The sequence below is a fragment of the Copadichromis virginalis genome, linkage group LG3 (assembly GCF_057382275.1).
Source record: "Copadichromis virginalis isolate Kocher_CV1m ecotype Utaka linkage group LG3, C_Virginalis_male_GT1.1, whole genome shotgun sequence".
Classification (NCBI taxonomy): Eukaryota; Metazoa; Chordata; class Actinopteri; order Cichliformes; family Cichlidae; genus Copadichromis; species Copadichromis virginalis.
The window spans coordinates 50059306-50084233 of NC_140620.1; the positions used below are offsets into that span (position 1 = coordinate 50059306).

At 41.5% G+C, this 24928-nt stretch overlaps 1 protein-coding gene across 2 annotated transcripts in view; it reads right to left on the reverse strand.

The window, feature by feature from the left end:
- slc8a4b (solute carrier family 8 member 4b) overlaps positions 1-24928 on the reverse strand; it is a 62506-nt gene that overhangs the window by 21713 nt on the left and 15865 nt on the right. The window lies entirely within an intron of this gene.

Consider the following 24928-nt stretch of genomic DNA (forward strand, 5'->3'; position numbering starts at 1 on the left):
ACAATATCAGCTGGATTAGGATTGTTGCTAATTCTGCTCTTAGCATGCAGGACATGACTCATCTCGACTGCACACTAGTCTTTCCTGCTTTAGCTTACATTTACCCCGTCAAGGTGGCGCGCAGCTAAGTCTGCAGCCTGTCTCTAACCCTAGCTCCACTAGCAGCATCTCGTGTTAGCCTATTTCCCTAGACAACAAACACAACGGTCTTGCAGTTTCTTAAACAAGGATGAATGCCCTTCCTCTGCTTATTCAGCCCCGAATGCTGATGCTTTCACCATCTACACGTGTCCACGTCAGGCTGTTCTTCTACCAGAATACTCCTACATACTATGAAAGGTTAACGCAAAACATGCTTGATAGCAGCTGAAAGATGACAGCTGAGGAGAGGGGGCAGCGATCCGCCTTTTACAGACTCCGGGCTTTGCTCTGTTTAAGTTTACATCTAAGCAGTATTTCAATGTGGATCCAAACTGCTGAGTGCACATGCATGACACCGTCTGGATTTCTTAGCTTGAAAGGAAACCTCTTTCTTTACCCTCACACAATGAGGGAAGCTGACGTTGTACAGTAATCCTGTAAGCTAAAAGCTCAAAGCACTTGATTTCACAGTTCGATGTCACAGTCATCTCAGGCACACGGCTGTTCAAACCTTCTGTTTGTGACCAGCATCCAATCAGATGAAAGCTAGCTTAAACGGAGAGAACCAAAAAAGCTTGTTTCAGACCACTGATTGCGCCAAGACCCATTATAAGTAAATAAGCAAGTTTTGAACTGTGACTCATGCAAAGGCACTCTGGTAGAGTCAAAGAATAAAAGCATGGAGATGAGCACAATAGGTCCCCTTTAAATAACAAATAACACAGGCTGTTTGTTGAATACAATGCTATGAAAATCCAACTAAAATTCCCAATTCGTCATTGAAATCCTACATTTTTGACTGTCGGAATGCCAGAAACGACTTTATGAATGAATCCAGAGTAAAAACTGCTAACGCTGCAATCAAGGAGGATTTTTCCTTTTCAAAGATAGTAGAAAGATGCAAAAAGACATCACTGAAGAGCTGATCAAATGATATGAATGGTTCTGAATATCACTCATACACCCACACATGCTTCTACATGAGCAGGTAGGCTGAGAGAAGTCCTTCGTTTAGCTCTTCTCGTCTGCGTGGAAGCAACACAAACAAAGCAATTTGAGTGAGGCCAGCAGAGAGAGGGTGAGATAAAAAGCTCTTTAGGGGAGAGATATCACCCCTCTTAATGATATCACGGAACGCATAATGAGGAAATGCAAAATACACATACGCATACTGACTGGTCTCTGGCTGTGGTGAGTAATAAAGTTTTATCTCTGGTGTGTATGTGGGAAGATGGAAAGGTGCAGGGGATGAACTGAGGGTGAGAGAGAGGGGTACGGGGAGGAGGGGGAGAAGAGGTAAGAGAAGCAGGACATTAAAATGAGGAGGAGGATGAGGAAGGGACACAGACGAGGGTATGAAGTGAGGCTAAAAAAAGGGAGCTAAGAATGAAAAGCCGAAACAGATGAGAGCGAATTAAAAAAAGGTTTCCCCAGCTTCTCACACAGGAAATTTAATGCGATTCTGGCACAAGTGACCCACTAACGATTCAAAAATATATGGATGATCGTTTTATCTCCAGACAGATGCGCTCTCGATACGAAGTCATCTGTGTGTTTCTGCACAAAAGGTGCATGAAAAAAATAGGTTTTTACTTCCAAGTCCTCAATATTTCATATGTTAAGACTCCACTAAACTCCAAATAAAATTGTCATTTGTATACTTTAGCAAAGTTGCTAAACCTGCAGTCAAATGAAGCTTTGGAAATCCTGTCACGCAGCATTCAGGGTACTTTAGTGACTAATCTGCTATAGTTGTAGGCACAGCTGGTGTTTGTTTTCATGGGGCAGCTGCCGCAGCTGCTACTTTCGGGTACACTGCTTGGTAACGCGATGGTACAAAAATGATGGTGGATAGCAAGAAAGGCTCAAAGTTAATAAGGCAAGACCTGGAGGACAACTCGCAAAAATAGGGGATGAAATCTTATAGGTGGAACCAAAGAAAGAAACTTGAAGTATCACATCAAATCCAGGGTTTAGGGGGAGACACACACATATGCACACACACAGATCACAGATGCTCTATTGGATTGCAATCTGGTGCCATTTGAGTACAGTGTCATTATTCAACAAAGTAATTTGATTTGTGCTTTGTGACTTGGTGCGTCACATGTTAGCAGCAGTAGCTGTGGTGCTCAGGTTCTAGGTTCTAGGTTCTTTATTATTTGTCACATGCATAGTTATACAAGTATAACACACAGTGAAATGTAGCCTGACACGCTCCTCGACATGTGCAAAAGTAGGGGTGCAATGATACACAAAATTCACGGTTTGGTTCGGTTAGATACTTTGGTGTCACGGTTCGATATTTTTTCGATACAAAAATGTTCATGCCTTTTTAATTTGTCATTTATTAAAATTCTAAATATATATTTTAACTCAAAAGTACAGTTTTTAAATGTAATGTTGCTGAAACAACAAAATAAAATAAAAAATCTATCTGATTGAAGAATCACTCATCTTTGGAAAAGAGATTTTATTACAGAGAAATGGCTCTTTCCAACATAAAAGCTATACTATACGCTTCTTCTGGGCTATATTCTCAGCAGCATATTAAACATATCAGGTCCCCATAAGGAGAATCATGTGCTAACGGCTGTCTAAATGACTCGGCTAAAGTTAGTAGCATGCTTGTTGTTTTTGTCTGCTTCCACTCGTCTTTGCACTAGGATGATGTCGGCGTAAATGTGCAGTCATATTCGTTGTGTTCCCACTAGTGCTGTCAGCGTTAATCTCGTTAAAATTACATTAACGCCATAACGCGGCAAATCTCCGTTAACGAGCTACCGCGGATCACCCTGTGCGTGGCCGGACGGAGTCAACACGTTAACGAGCAAACTGCGCTAACGCACTAGTTCCCACCAATGTAACTGAGCATTGCGTGGCACATCCGACATACTGTTTTACTTTTGCCCATGACGCGCTTACCGTCAGGGTCATGTTTCACATGAAAACCAAGATAGTTCCAAACGCCAGATCTGAATGAGGGGGGGGGAGGTTCAATTTGCCATGTTGCAACAAGCTTAGCTTCTGTCTTGCTAGCTTGCACTGTGCTCAGTGGATCTGCGCTCGACAGTGCAGCCTAGGCAGAGTAGTCGAACGCAGATCCACTGAGCGCTCAACACAGACAGGATCGTCAGAAGAAAAGTTGATAAAATAAATAAAAAAATTTTGTATTGTTCGATACATACATACCGAACCGAAAGCACTGTATCGAACGCTTCAATATCGATACGAGTATTGTTGCACCCCTAGTGCTCAGTTGGAACTTAGGGACTTAAAGTGGGCCAAGAAACCCCCCACACGATTACACCACCACCAGTAGCCCGAACCTTTGACACAAGGCAGGATGGATCCATGATTTCATGCCATTTATGCCAAAATCTGACCCTATTGCCCAAATGTCACAGTAGAAATCGAGGGGTGTTCAGACTGGACTATGTTTGTCCAACTAGAGAACAGACTCCAATTTTCCTAAAGCACTGTTAACATTGAAATGCTGGCAGCAGCTGGTTACAAAACTGTGTACCGTATTTATGGGACCATAAGGCACACGGTATTATAAGGCGCACTGTCGACACACGGGTCTGTGTTCATACATAAGGCGCACCGTATTATAAAGCGCATTTAACGAAACAAATCAGTCAGAAAAGTCAAACTTTACTCAACTCATTCCGCTTGCTTCCTCCACTTCCATACCATTAATTCATTAATGTTGAATTCTCTGGTAGCTGCTCTATAAACGCTGGAACAACAGTATATGTTATTCCAGTGTTTTTCTAATTTTTGCTATGTAACTTTGCACTGTCCACTTTCTGCTGTAACAAATTTCCCACGTGTGAGACTAATAAAGGTTATCTTATCTTACATTAATGACTAACCTCATATTGTGGCTGGACTATCTCAGTTGTTCTCTCCTACTGAAGTTTGGTCCGTTTACAGCAATTTTCCAGGCGATTGCATTTGTCAAAAAAAGTGGAAAAAGGTTAGCGTTCATTCTCCAGGTTCAGTTTTATGCTTTGGTATGCTAACGTAGCGGTGTCGCTAGCGATCACTAGCACAGCATTATATACCATCTAGCCCAACTTCAGTAATCCTACAAACATCACTATTGTGTAGCTTTCTCTCTACATTCATGTTGGAAGTGATAGCAGAGCTGTACGTTTTATTTTTTTCCAGAAATCTCTCAGTCAGAACATGATATATCATGTTAAGGTAACTAGCAAAACCAGCGAGCTAACTATCTACTAACTTCCTGCTAACTTCTAACTCCGTTTAATTTAATAAATTCTGTTTTCATGGATGCCTGGATGTTTAACTTAATTGATACACCTGGTAAAGCAGCAACACTGATCATTTTATTAAAGATGAAAGAATTTACACAGTGTTTGTTTGGGACCTGACGTGGACAGAGTTTTGGACCCAGATTACTATGAGCCGCAAGGCTCCTGACTACGGTAGCCATAACGCTCAGACAATTCATCAAGCGGTGCAGCTTCGTAGCTTAGCAAAGTCCTACTAAAACATTTTTTGACAGATTTTTGAGCGCTGTGTACCACATAAAATCAGCTCGAGGTCAGTGTAGCAATGGGAATTGCATGTACCAGTTACCAGTCACTTTGTGGAGCATTGGACTGCCATTACCTCATAAGACTTTGTTGTTACACTTTCTCTTACCGTACATTACTAAATCTCCATTTGCACTATTTGCCTAATTGCACTACTCTGCCTGGTTTACACTCAATGTCACTTACCCATTATATTGTATATTGTATAGCTTTCTGTTATATGTAAAATTGTATTTATTTAAATTTTTACTTTTTAATTATTTTACTTGCATTTTTAATCACTTTTATATTTAAATATATTTAAATGTTCATTTGCTATTTATCTAGGGATTGAGAGTAACGCAATTTCTATTCTCTGTATGTCCTGTACATGTGGCAGAATCAACAAATAAAGTTGACTTTGACTTTGACTTTGACTTTGCATTTACCTGTGTGTTCCGCCCGGAGTCTTGAGAGTGTAACACCGGAAGGTGAGAAGCAGAGACTCCGGGCGGAACACACAGGTAAATGCAATTCCCATTGCTACAGTCAGTAAACACAGCCAGAATTAATAGATAAGGCGCACCAGATTATAAGACGCACTGACGATTTTTGAGAAAATTAAAGGATGTTAAGTGCGCCTTATAGTGCGGAAAATACGGTACATGACAAACCAAAACACTAAAGTGCATCACAAGCTGACTGACACGACTTTTGGTGTGCACCACCAGATGACAATGGTAAGATTTGTGTCTGTGAGGTGTTTAAGGAGCTCTTTTAGCACCACAGTTTTGTTAAAACCAGTAGCCAGTCTGCTGACTTTGCACCTGCAGCAAACATCTAATTTGTTATGGGCCAGTGTAGCCAGCGATTTCCGTTTCTTCAGATAATTTGAAATGCTAGTAAAAAGCTCAGTCCTCATCAGACGATAGTCAATATTTATCTGGTTCAATGCAGCAAATGCCAACCCTGTTTGGCTGTCCACGCAGACTGTTTGACTGCACGCACCCAAAGTATGCTCAAGCGTGATGGATCAAAAACCCCTACATTACAAATGGACGGCAAAGCTTCCAGTGAAACATATCAGGTAAATTCATAAGCAGAATTTGTTCACAGAGGCTTCGTTCTCACCTCGTGTTAGTTATTATCAGAAGACTCTGAAGAACTAGACATGAGAGAAAATGTGAAAACATGGAGCATGAGAATATCTGGTTGGTAACCATGAAGTCATGAGGGGCGGTGCCAACATGTGATACGAGTGTGTGCAGTACACACTCACTGTGCAGTCGGCAGCATCATACACATACAGTGTGTGTGTGTGTAAAATCCTGACCTCGTTATATTGTGTAAAATTAAGCTCACAAATCACATCACCTCCCTCACACATGCACACACAAATCCTGCAAGATGCACCATAATCCAGAGGAGCTACTTCTTTCTCCTGCTCCACGAGGAACAGAAGAAAAAAAAAACAGGATGAAGGAAAAGGATGGAAGAGAAGGGATGAGGAAAACTACACAGGAATGTCAAGAGTATTAAATAAAAGACAGAATGAAAGAAACGTCTGACGTGAAGAGCGATCCGATTATGGAAGGAGGGAAAAGGGGGAAAGAAAGAGAAATCAGAGGATGGGAAATTAGTTCCGGGGGGATGATGGGAAGAATGAGAAGGAAAAAAAGACAAGGGAGTAAAAATCTGATCAGACATGTTGCCTGTGTTAGGTTTGCAAATCGAAAGCAAGTAGAACAGAAATGAGGCGACACACATGTGCGACATGCAGACACGTGAAAGTGACAAAGTGAACATCGCACATTCTGCACACTTGCACGCAAACACTTTCATTTCTCTCCTGATCATCATCCGCCCTCGCAGCTTCCCCCTCGCTCCTGCTCCCTCCTCCACAATCCTATCGTTACATTTGCATGAATGAGGACTGGGACTGCTGTGAAATAAAGCGTATGACATGTGACCGTCCATGGGATTGGTGCTGCGGGGACGCAGTGTGCACATGTATGTGTTGCTTCTGTTCCAGATATGGAAAATATATTCCTCTGTTGTGATCATAAAAGCTGCTCGTCTCTGCGGCTCTGTGTCCTAATTGGGATTGTTGCGTTACCCCACTCCAATATCTCTTTCTACCTCTGCTGCGTGTGATGTGCTACTTGGAGATGGTCTCATGAGGGCAAGACTGACTTTACCAGGAAAAATGTTAAAGGAAATAAGCACAATGACAAAAAAAAATGAGTGAATGAGAGTGAATTGGTTTTTATTCGGCATGGAGAGTCAAGTCTGAGGGCTTAGCGTAGCTCAGCCTCATGATGTCGATGACAGACGAAAGACAGACCCACACGCTTGCCCTTTTTAGATGGCAGTTAGCCCCTTTTTGTGTAATTTGAAAGTGCGAATAGAGTAGAGCAGAATCCCCGAGTGGCACTATGAAAGGGTTTTGGGTACAGAGGAACAACGACACACGGTGTGCCTCCAAAGGGAATCGCACAACCTCATGAGAGCGTGTGAGTCTCTGAGTTAGCTGACAAGTTTTCTAATGTGGTTCGTTTAGCTTGGGTCAGAGGTTTGACCAAACACTTTGACTTTATGTAACAGCTTATATAACAGCTGACAGCCATTTTTGCTGTGAAGGAGCCGTGGCTGCGGCTACAGTTCAGCCCTAGAAAACGGCAGCCTACACCGTGGAAACTGTGATAAACAGCCGGGCAGTGCTCACCTGTACAGAAACGACAGTTTATTAGTATTATCATACCTTGAGGCGACTTTTGTTGTGATTTGGCGCTATATAAATAAAATAAAATTGAAATTGAATCATACTGCAGCAACTCATTTTGTCCTTCAGGCAGGCAAATGAAACATGCACCTTGCAGATTTTAACAACTTCGCAAATCAAATGCAAAACAATTTCCCGAAAATATCCACAAATATTGATGAATCCACACTGTGGAGCACGAGTCTGCTGGTACTGCTGGTGAAACTGTGCTGTCCTTAAGGACAAACTCATGTTGCCTGGTGGGAGGCAACCTGTCTCAAAACAATTGAGGCCTACCTGCAATCACTCTCAGGCAGATTTGCGAATGCTTGCAAATAACTGTCGTCTAATTCATAAACCAGCAAGTTGCAATCAGTCTAAGTTAGCCTGCGATGATGAGCTCAACCCATCTGTGCTGTGTAGTCTTTGGGAAAGGGGGCTTGATTGGTTCCCAATTAGTTGTGTTCTGGTATATTCCTATACAGATGCAAGGTTAGGTTGCAATTAAATCACTGTCCTGCAGCAACTACGTCACTGTTTGTGGATGAATTTTGGTTCTAGATGTTCTAGAGCAGGGGTGTCGAACTCCAGGCCTCGAGGGCCGGTGTCCTGCAGGTTTTAGACATCATCCTGGGTCAACACACTTGAATCAAATGATTAGTTCATTACCAGGCTTCTGGAGAACTTCAAGACATGTTGAGAAGGTAATTTAGCCATTTAAATCAGCTGTGATGGATCAAGGACACATCTAAAACCTGCAGGATTCCGGCCCTCGAGGCCTGGAGTTCGACACCTGTGTTCTAGAGGTTCCAGCTGAAATGGCTGAATTTGTGACGTTTGCTGATTCATGGCTGTATTATCACAAACAGTTTTCAAAGTTGACCCTGTTCAATTGCAAAATGACAGCAGTTCGACTGCCACTTCACAGGCGACAAGATCACAAGCTCATTGCACTCATTGGTTGCAATATTTTAGTTAATGCTGCAGTCTCCAACCACTGTTTTTCCCCACTGTGACTGTAGCATTACACACCATCTCAGACTCTTTAACTTAACAGCTTGAAGCTCTCATTAAGGTTAACTGTCAGAAGGTTTGCCATGGCGATGACCAACTTACATACAGCAGCAGCCCACCTGACTTTGTTTCTTCATGTTTTCAAATGTTGTGGCTGCCAGTTCCCACTCACCCCCTACTGTAAATGCTTTCAGCAGCTTTCAATTATACATTTGCATCAGTTCTTTTTCCTTTGATGCACGGAGGGAGGAATGGATGGAAATGAAGCTGGAGGAAAAGATTTTGAAACAAAGAATATGGAATTACAACACACAGAAATAAAGAAACAAGCAAATAAATCGAAGAATGAAGGATGGAGCAGTCAATGGGGACTAACAGATGGAGAGATTAAAGCCAAACACAAAGATTCAGCGTGCAAAATCCAGGGCGGAAAAAAAGAAGCCCTCAAAGCTCCACAGAGACGGAGAAGAAGAGTAAAAAATGAGGCCGATAAACCGGAACGACGCAACTTTATTGCAACTTCTATTTATCCATTCTCCATCTTTGTCACGGGCGGAAAACATCCTGAAATACAAGTAGTGTTGAAGACAAGCAAAGAGAGATAAATAGGCAACAGCCACTTTTCCACGTCTGACGTCATTCTGATCTTTTACCCCCTCCCGCCTCTTCCACTCTTTTCTCATCTGTTCTCATGTATGATTTAACGCTGCTCATCATATATTAATGATCTGGTCAAGTAAACGGCTGTCTTGAAGCAAGAATGTCACAACACGAGGGCAAAATCTACCTAACAGCCTTCCACTGTCGGTGTTGAGATTGGATTAACTTTAGCCAATTCTTCTTGTTTTTCCCCCGTAAGCATCGCTGGGGTTATTAAACTCTTCCTATTCTCAACATTCTCTGATAGGCTCATTACCATTCTTAGTTTTAATTAAAAATGCAAACCTATTTTTTAATAGCTGCACAGTTTCATCAAATCCAAATAGTCTTTGAGTCTTATATAACCAAAAAATTATTATACCACATTTGGTTGCTTTGGAAGGTTTGTAATCCTCATTGCAGTCAATATCTATTACTTAATGAAGCATGACCCATCTTAAGGCTGTCACCAAGGTGATTAACATTGTGCTTTATTACAGTGGTCTCCAACCTTTGTTGCGTCACAGACCGACAATATTTTCACGGACTGGCCTTTAAGTTGTTGCGGATAAATACAACAAAATAAAACCAGTACCAGTTTTAAAAAAAAAAAAGATTTAGTCATAACACACGGGAAAAGACACGGGGAAACTGAGTTAACGATGAAAACGATAAAAAAAACCAAAACAGATTTAAACCCTGAAAACCATAAATTTCACACCCGAGCCTCAAGTCTCGCGGACCAGTACCAAACGACTCACGGACTGGTACAGGTCCGTGGCTCGGGAGTTGGGGATCGCTGCTTTATTACACTGCAATTGACAATGTTCAAATATGATTTGCTGGTACTGAATACATGTCCAGTGATAAAACAATGTGACATTATACCTAGGCTCTTTTGTTTGAATCATATAGCAGCGCTCCAGCTTTAAACTTCAGGTAAACATGCAAACATAACCACTTGTGCTAAAGTAGTTAGCATTACACATCGAATGACAGCTGTAGGAGAAAAAACTGAGCACATGTGTGCGGGGTGGCTGTTGCTCAGGTGGTAGATCGGGTCACCTACTCACCGGAAGGTTGGTGGTTCGATCCCAAGCTCCTTCAATCTACGTGCCAAATATCCTTGGGCAAGATCTTAACCTGTTGCCCTCCAATGCATCCATCGGAGTGTGAATGCGAGTGAATGTTAGATAGAAGCAACCTTAGATAAAGTGATTGGGTGAATGCACAAGTTGTATAAAGCGCTTTGAGTGCTCAGTGAGAGTAGAAAAGCGCTATATAAGAACCAGTCCATTGACATGTGGAAAAACAGCTAACCCCCACCGAAAAAAAAACATATTTAAAACAAATGAGCGAAATAAAATAAGCTCATGCACGGCTGTATCTTGGCACCGTGTTGCTTTGAATTGAATGCTAATATTTTGTGCAAAACTCCTGAAAAAAGCCCGTATATGTAAAGCCAAAGGTTTAAATAATATACTCTTGGATTTGTGTGCTATCACAGAGAAAGAATATCCAGGAGATGTGTTTCCTGCTGTAAACACAGAAGCCCCGCCCACCTGCTGTTCGGTCCTTCTGTTATTGAGGGTCAGCCAATCAGAAGAAAGTTGGCTTAGAGCAAGAGGAAGTAAAACTGGATGTTTCAGCCAGAGGTTGAACTGATGGGGCTGCACTACATGATACATTTTTTAGAATTGTTAACATTCCGAAGCCACTCTAGTAGAATCCAAGATTAAAAATATGAAAATATGGATAATGCAACACTCTATAATCAGTACTTTATTAGAAGTAGATGCTTTGTGGGCATATGGTCAAACATTAAGTTAATAATGCAGTTTTTACCTCTTGTTGGCACTATAACAGCAAAAGTCAAGGGAATAAACAAGTCAGCAGGACTCATCACATTCAGCATCATTTACAAAACAGACTTCAGTTGTGATACTAAACAATCAACAATCAACTGACTATGCCAAGTAGTCTTCAGAAAATCTCACTTTGTGTTTCTCTAAGCAACGTCTAGACTTGATATAATGAAATTTCCTGTTGTTTATCTCAGAATATTGTGGTTTAGGACAAAGGTGTCCTCAGTTTGCAGTGAACTTCACATCATTCCTTGCTGATATTTACAAGTTGAGTCTTTGGCTTTGTCTAACCATGATTTAGTTCACTGAAATAAAAGTGTTTAATCTTTCTTCCAGAATGTTTGCTCTGCACTCTCTTCAGGTCCACAGCTAACTCTGTCTAAATGTCTTTTTTGTACTGGTAATGTATAAAGGAGGATCAGCGAGGCAGACACCAACAATCTGATGAGGTTTGAAATTTACTGCTTTTAGACGCGTAAGTCCAAATGGGATTCTCCTAATCTACTTAAGCAAGGATGCTTATACTTGGCATTTTTTATGAATCGAAAGTAAACGTGTGCATTAATATTAAGACTAAAAGAAGACAAGTATTTTATTGCCCCTTGAAAAAACTGATTATGTTGTAACATTGAGCAAGTAGGGGACGGTAGGGACGGTGAATACCAAGAGGTGTGTCCCAATTCATAGGCAGCATCCTTCGGAGGCCGCATTTGAAGGCCAATTATGTCACAACCATGCGACGAAGGCTGTCCCAATTCAAAGGCTGCTTCAAATGCGGCCAACAAATGCGTCCTTCATTTCCCCGAATTTGAAGGATGGGTTGGGTGTATCCTTCGTGGCCCAACCTATCCAAGAATTCATAGCCAATTCCAGTTTCCAACAATAGCGCCAGCTACTTAGTTTCAATGTTACTCTTTCTGGGTCACAAAATACACTTTTTAACCTATTTTCGGGCGAGAATGTAGCTGTGTAAACTTCAAATATGTGCTCGGTCCATCAAAACATCATATATTTGCAAAAGTTAAAAGACATTTTCGGAGACGTCTGTTACCCACCAGCTCAAAGCTGACCGGGAGGTCGAGGCTCAGTAGAACAGGCGAGAACACCGAACTCCCCCCGTGGTCTTTCGCTACACAGGTTAAACATGATTCATAAGTCCCTTAGATAACTTAAATGTTATTTTTTGGCTGTTTTATTTGTTCGTGAGTAAAACGGTTTGGCTGAGATTAAAGTTATAATTTTCACACAGCCGAATAAACATCTAACAGAAAACTGATTAAACAAAAGTGTGAGATGTTCGAGAATTTACTCCAATGTCCTGTTATATATTAGCGAGCAAGGAGCAGACGGCTGAATTTATTAAACTCCACCGGGACAGCTGGTGAGACAAATCTGAAGGCTAGACCATCCCATTTCACAGCCTTCTCGGTCTTCAGAGGACGCGGCCTATGAATTGGGACATACCTAAGAACAGCCTTGTCATACCTGCAGAGATCTGTTGCTGAGACAGTTCAGTTGTGACCCAAGTGATTGGTTGACAGCCCGATACCTTCCCGATACCTTCCCGATACCTTCCTGGCCTGGGAACCTTTAAGGTGGCGTAAGTGAGATATTGCATTCATAATTACATGCTGATATACACAATATGTGGTTTTTTATGTGGTGTCATAGGTCACCTGTCCACATTGGCCAGAATTTAAAAAAGTTCAGCGGGCTTGGAAAATGTTTTTTTCTCAGTGCATGGAAAAAGGCTGTAATTAAGAAAATGACATTTCTGAGTGAGTGGCGTGAATATAGACGATCTCCTGCCTTGCTTGAGTAATGACACCTTTGGTTGATTGACTGGCATTAGCAGCTCAAGGTGAGGGCTTTTAAGCAGTGGGATATATATATCACCATGCCAACCACTGCCAGGGCTGTGTGCGGCAGCTCGCCAAAATCTCTCTCACTCTCTCCGTCTCTTTCGGTCTCCGCCCCTGGCACATGAAAATCTACCACTTGTCTCTTTTTCTCCCTTCAGTCTTCTTCATTTACTCCTCCTCTTTCCGTCTGCCCTCTTGCACTCCTCCCATCACCACCCGGGGTGCCGACAGTTGGTCTTACCAAATGTGAGCCGTTCTCCAAATCCTCTTCTCCTTTTCGGCCCTATTTGTTTTATTCATCTCCCTCTAGCCATCATTTGCTCCCCTTCTCTCTCTCTCTACCTCCACCTGCCCTTTCCTCTCCCTCTTGTCTTTTATTCCCAGCGATTCATCTATCTTCTTCCCTCCACCGACTCTGCCTCTGTCTGTCCTTTTTCCTTGCCCTTCCCTCCATCCGTTCATCTTCCTCCCTCTCTTTCCATTTTCTGCCTGCCCCTGAAACCTATTTATCTTCCTCTGACATCTCCACCACTCTCTTTCTCTCTGCCCCCTTCATCAGTCTATCCTTCTTCTTCTACCTATCACTCACAATACCTGCACAAGTGTGTTTATAACCTGGAGGTCTCAAGAGGTTTTTATCATTGTCCATCAGGCGAAATGAGAGTAAGGAAAGTGAATGAGCTGCACAGGATATCTCCGGGCATCGTTACTGTCACATGTATGAATTCTAAAAGCCGGTGATGTCAGTGAGCATACAACTCTCCAGCTGCTGTATTTAACAATGCAATAACTGATCACGTCAGCCTGATCAGAGGGATGAAACACTGCAATTCATACTTGAATAGGGAGAAAAAAATGCACTAAATTATTATTAAATTTAGGAACGATGTGTGTCATTGAAAGCCGTGACATCAGGGTCGCTGAAATGAGCTGAAATGGGGATTTATTGATCTGCTTTGCTTGTCCTGCTTGTGGTAAAGAGCAATTCGACTATATCAAGCACCAGGCAGTCACATTATGTTCCAGCTCAGCTGCCAGCCGATCAAATCACATTATGAACGTGTGCAGGGCTGTCTTTTGACATGGAAATTAAGAAGCTCATCGTTATGGTGAGTAATCACCACGATGTATTTGAACAAAGTTAGTTGGGCAGCTACCTCATCCTAAAAGAAGTCATGAGGTATTGGCTGCAAACTAATGAGGGTAAAATGCACTATGAGCACATAAGCTAAACAATACCTATACAGTTGCAGTACCTTCATTGCTGGCTCCAAAGAGCTCCTCACAGCGCACTCTTGAACATATCTCTGCTTTTTTCAGTTGTTTATTGGATCAACAGATCTCTCTCCAGTTTACCCTTCACCTGCAACTCTACCTGCTACTCATATATATACACTGACCATGAAGACTGAAAGCCTTCTCCACACTAAGCTTTACTGGCAATGCATTTATTCCATAGTGAAGAAATCAATAATCACAAGCCATAAAGCACACTACCAAGTGCTTGTGAAAACAGCGAGTGTTTGTGCATGATCTATGTGAGTCTAGTTCCAGTCCACTCTGTGCTGACATTTTAAAAGCACTGTTCAGTCTTTCTTAAACTTTTTTTTTCTCTAGCAAAACAAACTGCTTAAACGTTCCCCCGCTATTAATGCACAGACAAAATAACAGAGAAGGAGGAGTAGGCACAAAGGAGGACGATGATGATGCAGGATTATAGACGGCAAACGCTGGAGCACTGAGAAGAACCACTACGGCAAAAGGGATACACTGTATCATTCTCTAAAATGAAGAGACAGACAAAGAAGAATAAAAGTGAGGTGATGACAGGCACAAGAGTTCGATCGAGAATTAGTGGAGGACAAAAAAGAAATCGAAAGATTAATAAAAAGGCAGATGAGAGATAGACGCATGGATGTTGAGATCAGGGCAGAAAAACAGGACAGAGAAGAAGAGAGCAGGGCAAAAACTGAAGGGAAAGTAAGTAGAGAGGGAAAGATAAGGGACAAATGGGGAGGGGGGAGGGCAGCAGGATGAAACAGATAATGTGGTAAATAGAGTCAGATGGAGAGAAGAAAAAGAACTGGAAAGGAGAGTGAGTGCTTATGTGAGTCACATCATCTCCACAAGCTATCAGTGATTTTAATGACTCTGACATCAGTGTGTGTGTGTGTGTGTATGAGTGTGTATCATACTAGATTACCCTGAGGTAATGCAGTCAGGAACTGGCTCATCACTCTTCTACAATAGCGTACATTCATCATGTCAGAGTGAGGTTTCTCAAGCACTGGACTGAGACCCAAAACAGGTTGCAAGTTTCACCGGTGGGTTCCCACTAGATTGATGCAAGAGGATATGAATTGATATCCTTTGTGAGTGTGAAACTGATAAACTTCAAAGCAAAAAACAGCTGGTAAAATCTGAACAGAAACTAATTTTTATTGCTTACCAATGACTCAAAGATCAGTGAACAACAGTAAAGCTATTGTTCTTATGAACTTTTATTGTTCTATGTACTTATAAACTCTACTCTGTAAATGTTCTGCCTGAATAGATAAAGGGGACTGCAGTCTATTGTTTTGATGAAACTACACAATTACCAACCAAGCTAGCAAGCTAGTTAGCAAACAGACTGCAAACGTGTTAGCCTAGATAGCTTCTTTGTCTTTGAATAAAAAAACAACCAATCTGCAACAGAATCCGACACTCTTTTTAAAAAAAATATATACAAGTGTTAAAAAGTGTAAAGATTCTTTCAAAATTAGTTAAATGCACAAATGAGCCAATAATAACATTGAAATTAGCAAAATACGGGTTTTGTATGAGTTTAGTAGTAAGACAGCTAACATGCTAACTGACAAAGAAAGTAATCTAGCAATAAAATCATATTGATCAAATTATGTAAAATTCTGATGAAAAAATTAAAATAGAAAGAATCTAAGAGAGTTATTGTGACTACTATCGACTGCTCGATGGCTAGCATGTTAGCTGTTAGCTATGTTAGCTAACCAACTACAAATGATTTTAAACTACTAGATAAAAAAGTGATGGCTTTTATTGGATTATTGGATTCACATAATGTGATTTTTCAGAGTCAAAATTAATCTTTTAAATCATCATAAATAAATAAAAAACTGAATACTGTTATTATCATCACCTACAAACATCTCCTTCCATGGAAAAATGTCCCACCTGCAACTGACCCAGTTTATTGTTTTATTTAAACACTTATCAACTGATTGCACCTGATTGCTAACACAGCTGCAATCAGAATATGTCTCCTATTTACATTAAAATCTGCCTGGTTTTCTAGTTTGGTAATTCCAGCCAAGCTGCAGAAACAGAAGCCTTGCAGTCTGAGGCTGCTGTTACGATTTCACTTGATTTCATTAGTTTGTTACTGCCATCGGAGCTAAAGGTCACCGCTCTGGCAGAATTTAACAATCCCCTCCAACAAATCAGAGGGCAAACAGTTAGTTAGTATGAGGCAATGGCTGCAGTACTGCAAGATGACTGAAGTGAAAACAGAAAAAAGGGAGATAAACTTTGCTATTGTTACTTTTCTCAACAGAACAAGTTCCTCTGGGTTTTGCGAAGCTATGATGGGATGTTTTATTTTTTTATACTTTTACACTTTATAGATCAAACTATTAAATGACAGAAAATTATTATTTATCATTGCTGGTAGATTTACCAGTAAAAATGTTACATTTAAATGACAGAACAGTAGCAGATGACAGAAATAGATGAGTATTTAAAAATATATTTATATAGATATAAATATATATAGATAGATATATAAGATGGCATAGAAAAGAGTGCTTTGGTTGAGCGTCTTGGCAGTTACATGTTGGTGTTTTAGATCCAACTGAGGACACTGCACTCTCATATGGTAGCAGCTTCTCAACTTCAAACTAGTCCACCCTAAGGCACACCCTGCTTTATTTTCTATTTTACTCTAAATGGGACAATGACTTATCAAATGAACATCATGCTATAATAGTATTATAATATGGCTTAACAATAGCTAAATGGCAAACTTACCAAGAAAGTGTTTAAATGAAGCGAGGAGTAGGTTAAAAATAGACTTAAAGTTGGACTTTGGTACATAAGAAGTTGCTCTCTGATGGCCCTTAGAGAAACGCGGGGTGAGAATGCAGTGGTGGTTTCCTGAGTTTATGAAAAAGTGAGAGAAGTGGTGTAAATCATAAGCTCATATTTCCTTCTTTTGAACACCAAAGTCCATGAAGCAAACACCAAAACTGCAACATGAAGCAATGATTTTAGTCAGCCTGCTGAGAAAGAGTCTAAAAGCTCTAAGGAAACCCACAGTCAAAATAAAGAACTGGAAAAGTGGCACTCCAGCTGACCCAACCCATGTAACTCTACCTTGGCCTTTTAATAAACCGAACTGTGTGAGTCCTTTAGTGTGGTTTCAGCATGGCAGGGTGGAGACCGGTGGAACTGGGTGGGGGGGGGGCTGTGCGGTTGTGGAGCAGAGACTACAGGGGGGTACGGTGGATACAAAAGGGCAGGGACCAGCAGCCCTCTGCAAGAACTCTTGGTAGGTCTCAGAGCCATGATTACAGGGTGTGCACAGTCCACAGGGGTTTGATGACAGGGATTCATTGGCAAGAGTCAGCGTGTGCGTGTGCTTGTACTCTGTGTGTATGTGGGTACATAACTCAGACTGTAGAGTGTGTTTGTGTGTGAGTGTGTGCATACTTGGCAATGAAAATTGCTGGAACTGCAGGGCTAAAAAAACAACCACAGGGGAGCATGTAGGGCGATGCAGTACAAAGACAGAGACACACAGAGCGCGAGTGGCAGCAGAAACAGGGAGTGACAGGGATTCTAGATGGCAGAACAGAAAGAGAGATTTAAGGAAAGGAGGAAGACACAACGACAGCGACGGAGAAGCACACATCCAGAAAAAGACGGAAGCAGCAGGCTCAGCATTTCAAAGCTGTTCTAACTGAAGGCTGATTTGGATTCTAGCAACACAACATCATGTTTCTGATATGATGTGAAATCTCTCCAACTTCGGTGGTCAGGTCACTGGCTTCGTCTCACACCCCACAAATCAACAGAATTTCTGTTTTGCTGCTTAAACAGCAGCACCGCAAGAGGAAGAGGCAGAGGAAGGGAGGGCAAGAGGAGCCAGAGGCAGGGATTACAAATGGGTAAAATTTGTGTTTAGAGAAAGCCCGGGGTGCTCTTTGGTTATGTGTGTGCGGCACTGCAAGTTGAATAACTGTAGTAGGGAGAAAAATGTCAATAGGCAAACAACAGATGGTGGCTGCCACATCAATTTTGATACACAGCTGAAACGTAAGACGCTCGGGCCCGCACACACGAAGAGAAACGGATGCACACGCACAATGAGGCGAACAGAAGGCTTCTACCGTTGTAAAAGATGTTGACTTAAGCTACTTACTCTGACTGCTCTGGCATTAAAGGAGATGAAGAAAAGTAGGGGGATAGAAGAGGGAGAAAAGAGTCAAAAGGCACGGAGAAGGAGGAGAAACAAGAAGAGGTGAGAGAGGAGAGGAAAAGGGAGGATAAAAGCTCGCATCCTCTCTATCCTCCCTCTTCCGCTCCTCTCTGTCTTTATTTTTGCTCTCCGACTCTGTCATTTAGTCTATCTCTGACTGCTCTGTCTTTCTCTCTGTCAGGCAGACCATGACTGCGCCCAAATGTGATTTGCTTTTTAATCTTCATAATCCACTTGGCCAATGAATGTTTTGCTTTACTAATTAAAGAACAAACAATGGACGTGTGTCCCTCTCTCTTTCTATCTCACACACACACACACAATAGATGCGGTAGATGTTTCCATATCTCGCAATAAATCTTCGAGAAGAGTGGGCAATGGGGGGGGGGACGCGAGAAATTATGGAGAACGTGATCAGACAGTCGGTAGTTTTGGAACTTCCGGTGCAGACAGCAGAAAAACAAATCCTTAGAAGAAAACTACAAATCAAAAAAAGAAAACAGACAACAAGGCTCCTTTTCCCACTCCTATAATTTCTCCCTTTTATTCTTTATCTTTCTGTTCTTCGTTTTTCCGTCGTCTCCGCTTTATTGTGCTTACAATGGGAGGGGATCAAAAGTTGCTAAGGCAACAAACGGGGAGAAGACAAGAAAGAGGAAAAACTCTCGCGGTTATGGAGGCATCCTGACGTTTTTCAGCAGAACAAAGGGGGGAGGGGGAGTTTAAAGTGTTTATCTGTTCATTTGCAGGCTGTCATTTGAACCTAAAAGGATGCGGGCCTTATAGAATAGACAGGATTAGAATCCAGCTGACAGAATAAATAAAAATTGTCATGAAAAGCACAAAAAATATGTATCGCCCTGATGTCTATTGTTATAAAAAGCTACAGAGTCTTCCTGTATAGCACCTCACTTTCTAAGTTTAAACTGAACCAGTGAGTCTGTGTTAATGAGGAAATTCTCCATTTGGCTGCAAACAACATACTTTTCTGCACCATAATGCAGCCTCAAGAGACAATTGGAATAAATGTAAATGCTGTCCTAATCCACCTCTATATACACACCATAAAACTTTCAATTAAATCTGCCATCATGGAGTATTCATAGCACCTTATCATCAGAGCAGGAGCTCTCAGACTACAGGCTCACTAGCAGTTCCTTTTCCAAAAGTAAGAGGAGAGGCAGAGCCTTCAGCCCTGAGCCATCCTGTAGTTATGCTGCTATAAGCCCAGACTGCTGTGGGACTTCCTCTGATACCCCTTCTTTTCACTCCCCACATGTTCAGATATCACCTGCCTGTCTTCCTGTTAAAAAGGAGTTCTTCCTTCCCACTTTTGCCAAGTGTTGCACACGGGGGATCATCTGATTGCTGAGGTTTTCTCTCTAATATTGATGAAAAGAGCTTAAATTTTTCACCCAGAGAACTACTGCTCACTGGACATCTTCTATTTCTCCTACCGTTCGAGATGGTCGTGTGGGAAAATCCCAGCAGATTTCTAAATACAGAGACTGAGGCTTTAACCCAGAGTTTTGAGTTGTTGTATCCTGGTTTAATTTTTGGTTTGCTTTTCCTTCCTCGTGTGTTTCGCTTAAATCTAACTTACCTTGTGTTCCACTGTCGGTCTTATGCGTCTAGCTGCTTCCTAGTCTTTTAATTTGGTGCTTTGTCTTTAGTTTTGCTTCTCTTGTTACATCATCAATGATTTGTTCCCCAGATGTTACTGCTCCCTGATCATCTTTTGAATATGGTGATAGAGTCTCTCTTTTGTTGAGAAATCCACTGTTTGCTGCGTGTTCTCCTTGCTCTGCTTGACCTGAGTTTCCTCAGCATCCTTATGATCACTTGGATTTTTTGGACCAAGAAGCATTAAAGTTTGTTTATCCTTGTCTTAAGGGTCGTGGATTTGGGTTGATAAAACTTTATCCTTCACACAGGTTTAGTAGTATAGTAACTAACACGAACCATTCAAAATCACCTAAATCACCTTACATACTCTGATTCTTAGTGTGAACTCGAGCAGGTCGTTTTGCCTTAATGCACCGAGTTTCTACCTTGTGTCTGGGTGAATAGATGCATGCATTAATGGATAATTGAACGGCCCTACCTAAACAAAAGTGGTCGGTGAGTGTGTGTCCAAAGATTTTGCTTGTTCACTTGAAAAACAAGGCCTGAAAAATGTACACAAAACAATCTATATACCTACTAAAAATAAAATAGAAGATGATTTAATTTATTTATTCATTAAACTACACATGTATATTATTCTAGGTCTAACACAACATAGGGTCACTCTTAAAACAGAGATGGTATATTCTGTATAAAAGGAAAACGTCTGTGAAAATAAGAGAAACAAGCATGGGACTACAAGAGTAGCGGCCTAACATAGAAAAACGTGTGTCTGATTTGTTAATGATGTACAAGTGCACAACTAATGCAGTGTTAGTAGGCAAACACTGTGTGATCAGTCACGTTTGTCCAATTAACTTTTGAAATCAAAATAAAACACATCATTACAATTTCAAGATAGCACCCAGAAGCTGTTTTGAAATGTGCTCCATGGTTTTAGGGTGTATTTTTCTAATAAGAGCTCTGCTGCATAAATATGCCCGGCAGGAAGCACTATCCATCTTAACTAACCAGGAAAAAAGCCAGTGTGTGTGTGTGTGAGACACAGATACACTGCTCGACAGCTTCAACGTGTGACATTCACACAAAGCAGCAGGCAAACATCCAAACAATGAATGACAGAAACATGTTTGGAGCATCGTGTTTGTGTTTTTCTGCTGCGTGATTGAATATTATTACCAAATATGTGCTCAGACTTTTTTATCCTGGTGTCAGCTCCATCACGTCTGATAAACAGCACGTGCCAAGTTTAATCACAAATGATGATTTAAAGAAAAAAGTTTAAGAAGTGTGCTGACTGGCAGGATCGACACGCTGTGAAGAGATGTGCATTGTTTGTAAAAACCTGAAAGCGCTGTGATTGCGCTTGTGTGTTTGTGTGTGAGTTTGATGATCTGACACCAGCTAGATGAGCAACATAGATGATTGTGTGGAAATGAAGCTAGCTGCTGACACACAAACACAAGCACCTGGAGCAACAATCAAGCTGAAACACTGACTCTGCGTCTGTATTTATATGCACACACACACACACACATATGCACACATGCACACGCGGTGGATTTGGAGTTCAAAGGATGTTTTATTTTGGGAACAGCTTCGGGTTAGTCACCCTACATTGGTGACAGACGGAGAAACAGGTTGCAAATAGCAAACACTTTACAAGCACCGCAACATGCTCAAACACCCACGCAAACACACAAACACATAAACACACACAGACTCACATTCTCGCTCTCCTTGTATTTCCTTCTTTTCTCTCTCTCTAATTCCGAGAAACATCTCGCCAAAGGGAGGATGTGTTGTTTTAAACTTGCTAGCTTGCTTCTCCTTCACCAGCAGCTAATGTATGATCACAGCTCTTCTGACAGCTTCGTCAAAAACACTAAGAAATTTTGTTCAGGCTCATTAAAACATAACGCACAATGGCAGGATGCTGGGATTAGAGCAGATGAAGTGGTGCATTCTGGGTAGTGTTTGAGTGGATATCTGTGATATAATTTTGAAGCAAAATGATAAATACTGTATCACTCAGGGGATTGTCGTGTGAGTCTAAATGATCTAAACTCCTCAAACACTTACTGTCCAGTTGTATCAGAAATGCTTTAGATTCCCCCAGATGTGTCTCGGGTTGTACTTTTAACTCCATTCACAGAGTTTAACCAGTGAACATAAGCATAGCCAACTACAGCATGTGAAAGTGAGCACTGTTAACATGTGGGGTTAAACGTTACAACACTTTTACATTCTCGCTGTGTACCTGGCCTGTACCACTACACTTGCTGTCTCTGGAACATCTCCCCCATTCCGTCTTTCACATAATGGTATGATCCCAGTCTGTCTTTGCATGTGATTGTTACCATCAAAATAAAGTCCCACCCCTTCCTGCATGGATTCCCAGCAGAGCTGAAGATTTGGCTCCGCATACAGTCGACCCATTAGTAATTGAGATGTGAAATTATCCGGCCCATAAACGGTAAGTTTGACCTCTAAATCTCGAAGCATGAACGACAGTTACAGCTGTGTAACTCTGACAGCTTTGTGAGGACGGTAGTCGTGAACACGTGTTGTCCAAGTGCGTAGCTTTTCCGTAGGACCAACACAAAGCTATGCACAGCTTTGCGGATCATTGTTGCTATACCTGTTTACTGTCACCAGGGGGCAGTGTTAAAAACACTCCTGTGAGCTACTCTTGCAACCATCTGTTGTTGTTCTTTGAACGAGCTGCAGAAAAGAGCCAAGTTGGAACATTCAAAGAGGTGAAGTGAAACAAAGTGTTCAAATTCTGCTGACGTTCCCGGTCATGTTCAGGCTCATTTTTCTACCTGCGTCGAGCGTAATCTCCATATATCTCCAGCGCATATCTCCAAAATACACGCTGCCTGATTTTTGGAGGTCTCAACACAAGCATGTCTGCATAGGTTGCATAACTTTAATCGTTCACCCTGCACAATGGCATGTTAATGCGAATGGATACAAGTGCAGCACCATCCACCCACACATAATGTAAATACAGTCGATGATCCTGGATGACCTCACAGTTTAGTCACTGGTAATATTCTGCTCTTCACTGAATTCACTAACACAGTTCAGAAAACACCAGCCAGCATTGCCCGCTTTACATTCACTAAACACCACAGATGGTCCTTGTTATTACGGCTTTTCCTCTCATTATGCAAAATGAAACCCCCCCCTTACATAAACCATATCGAATAAATGAGCCATGCAGGAAGCTAAGATGTAGCTTTACCTCAGTGTTTCAGTACGGTGTTATATGTGGTTCTAAAACTACTTGTACAAAGACATATTCCATTCTTATGAGCTAATATTAGCCCACGCACGGTAGCATAATATAAATAGTTCATATAAAATCTGCCAACAGTGGCAATCTTTTGATCACAGTCAGAGCCCCTTTGGCTGTAATCGAGAAGCTTGGCTGATAAATCCACCAGTTTTTTTATTCTAAGCCATTCGAGGGAGCAAAAAGCTGAACAGGTGCTGGAGTAAGTATGGAGTTCACACACACAAAACCAACATCCATCCATCCTCTTCCACCTATCCTTATCAGGGTAAAGCAGGGAGGGGGATCTTGGGAGCCTATCCCAGCTACCATACAAAACCAGACAAAAAACAAAACAAAACAATGACACCCCCCCCCCCCCCCCAAAAAAAAAAAACAAAACAAACAACCCCATAACACATATGCTGCAGAGCATTTTTCAGAACTCAGTCGAAGTTAAATACCTCATCATTCATATGCTCACATACTTTAAAAAAGTCCCAGAAATGGTAAGGATGCTTTGGTATGTAAAGTGAGTGCACACTATATGCACACATGCACACACACAGTGCAAGGCAGTAATTGAACAGGCGTTGGCACAGTTCGGTGGCGACACCTGTTTCAAATTTATAATGAGCAGCCAGGGGAGTGGACCACACGCAAACACAGCCACAGACGCACGCACACACATTTTTCTGCAGCTTGGCTGTGAATCTGCACTGAGCTGCAGGTCATAGGGAGGCTAAGAATAAACAGACCCTACTGAGCGTATCCCTCTCTTTCCTGCTTCTGTATATAGTACTCACACGCCCTCTGATTAACAAAGGCCTACCAAAGGCAGAGGTGGCAGATAAAGACCTGCAGACAGAAAACTGAGCAAAGCTCGTGAAGTCCGATGGGGAGAAACAAAAGGGTAATTAAAAAAAACATTCATTCATTAATTAGCTGAACAGAGAGAGAATTAATTCATTGCTGCTGCTGCAGCATATAATGGGAGTCCAGACAGTAAAGAAATGTAGATGCACAGTGCTATGGTGGGTAACATATACTTTTACATATACTGGATCCTCCCATTTGTGTTTACATATCACTCTGGATTTAATCATTATTTATTATTAATCTCTGCCTCTCTTCAACAGTGTGTCTTGTGACTGAGTGAACTGCACAGCACCGTATTCAGATCCGACTTGACTCACCCACAGACTTGCTTATGCTGTTAAGTCGACGCCTTGATGCAACTGAGACATCTAAATATTGATACGTGCATCTGTATCTCATAACACTGATGTATTCCATCACAGAAAGTGATGCCGTATGGGTACAAGAACTGGCTAACACGGTCGCTTTTGTGTTACGCGTGTATGTGGCCACATTCGTCATTTTTCTCCTGTCACGTACTTTGCAGTGTAACGGTAGAGCTTTAGGTGTTTGCTGCATTAAAGTTTTAGTTTCACTTCGCTTCTGCGGGAGCCCTCATACGTGACAGGCTCCTTCAAGCGGCACACACCCGGTTTTTAAAGCTGGATTTCTGTTTGAATGATGACATCATCTGGGTTTATTTTCAGAAATCTGAAAGCTGCTTCTTCGTCTTCCTTTTTTTTTTTTTAATGTATTTATTTATGCAAGTTTCAAAATTTTTTTACACATTCACAAACAGCGGGACAGAAGAACACAGACAATAAAGACAATAACAACCAAAAAA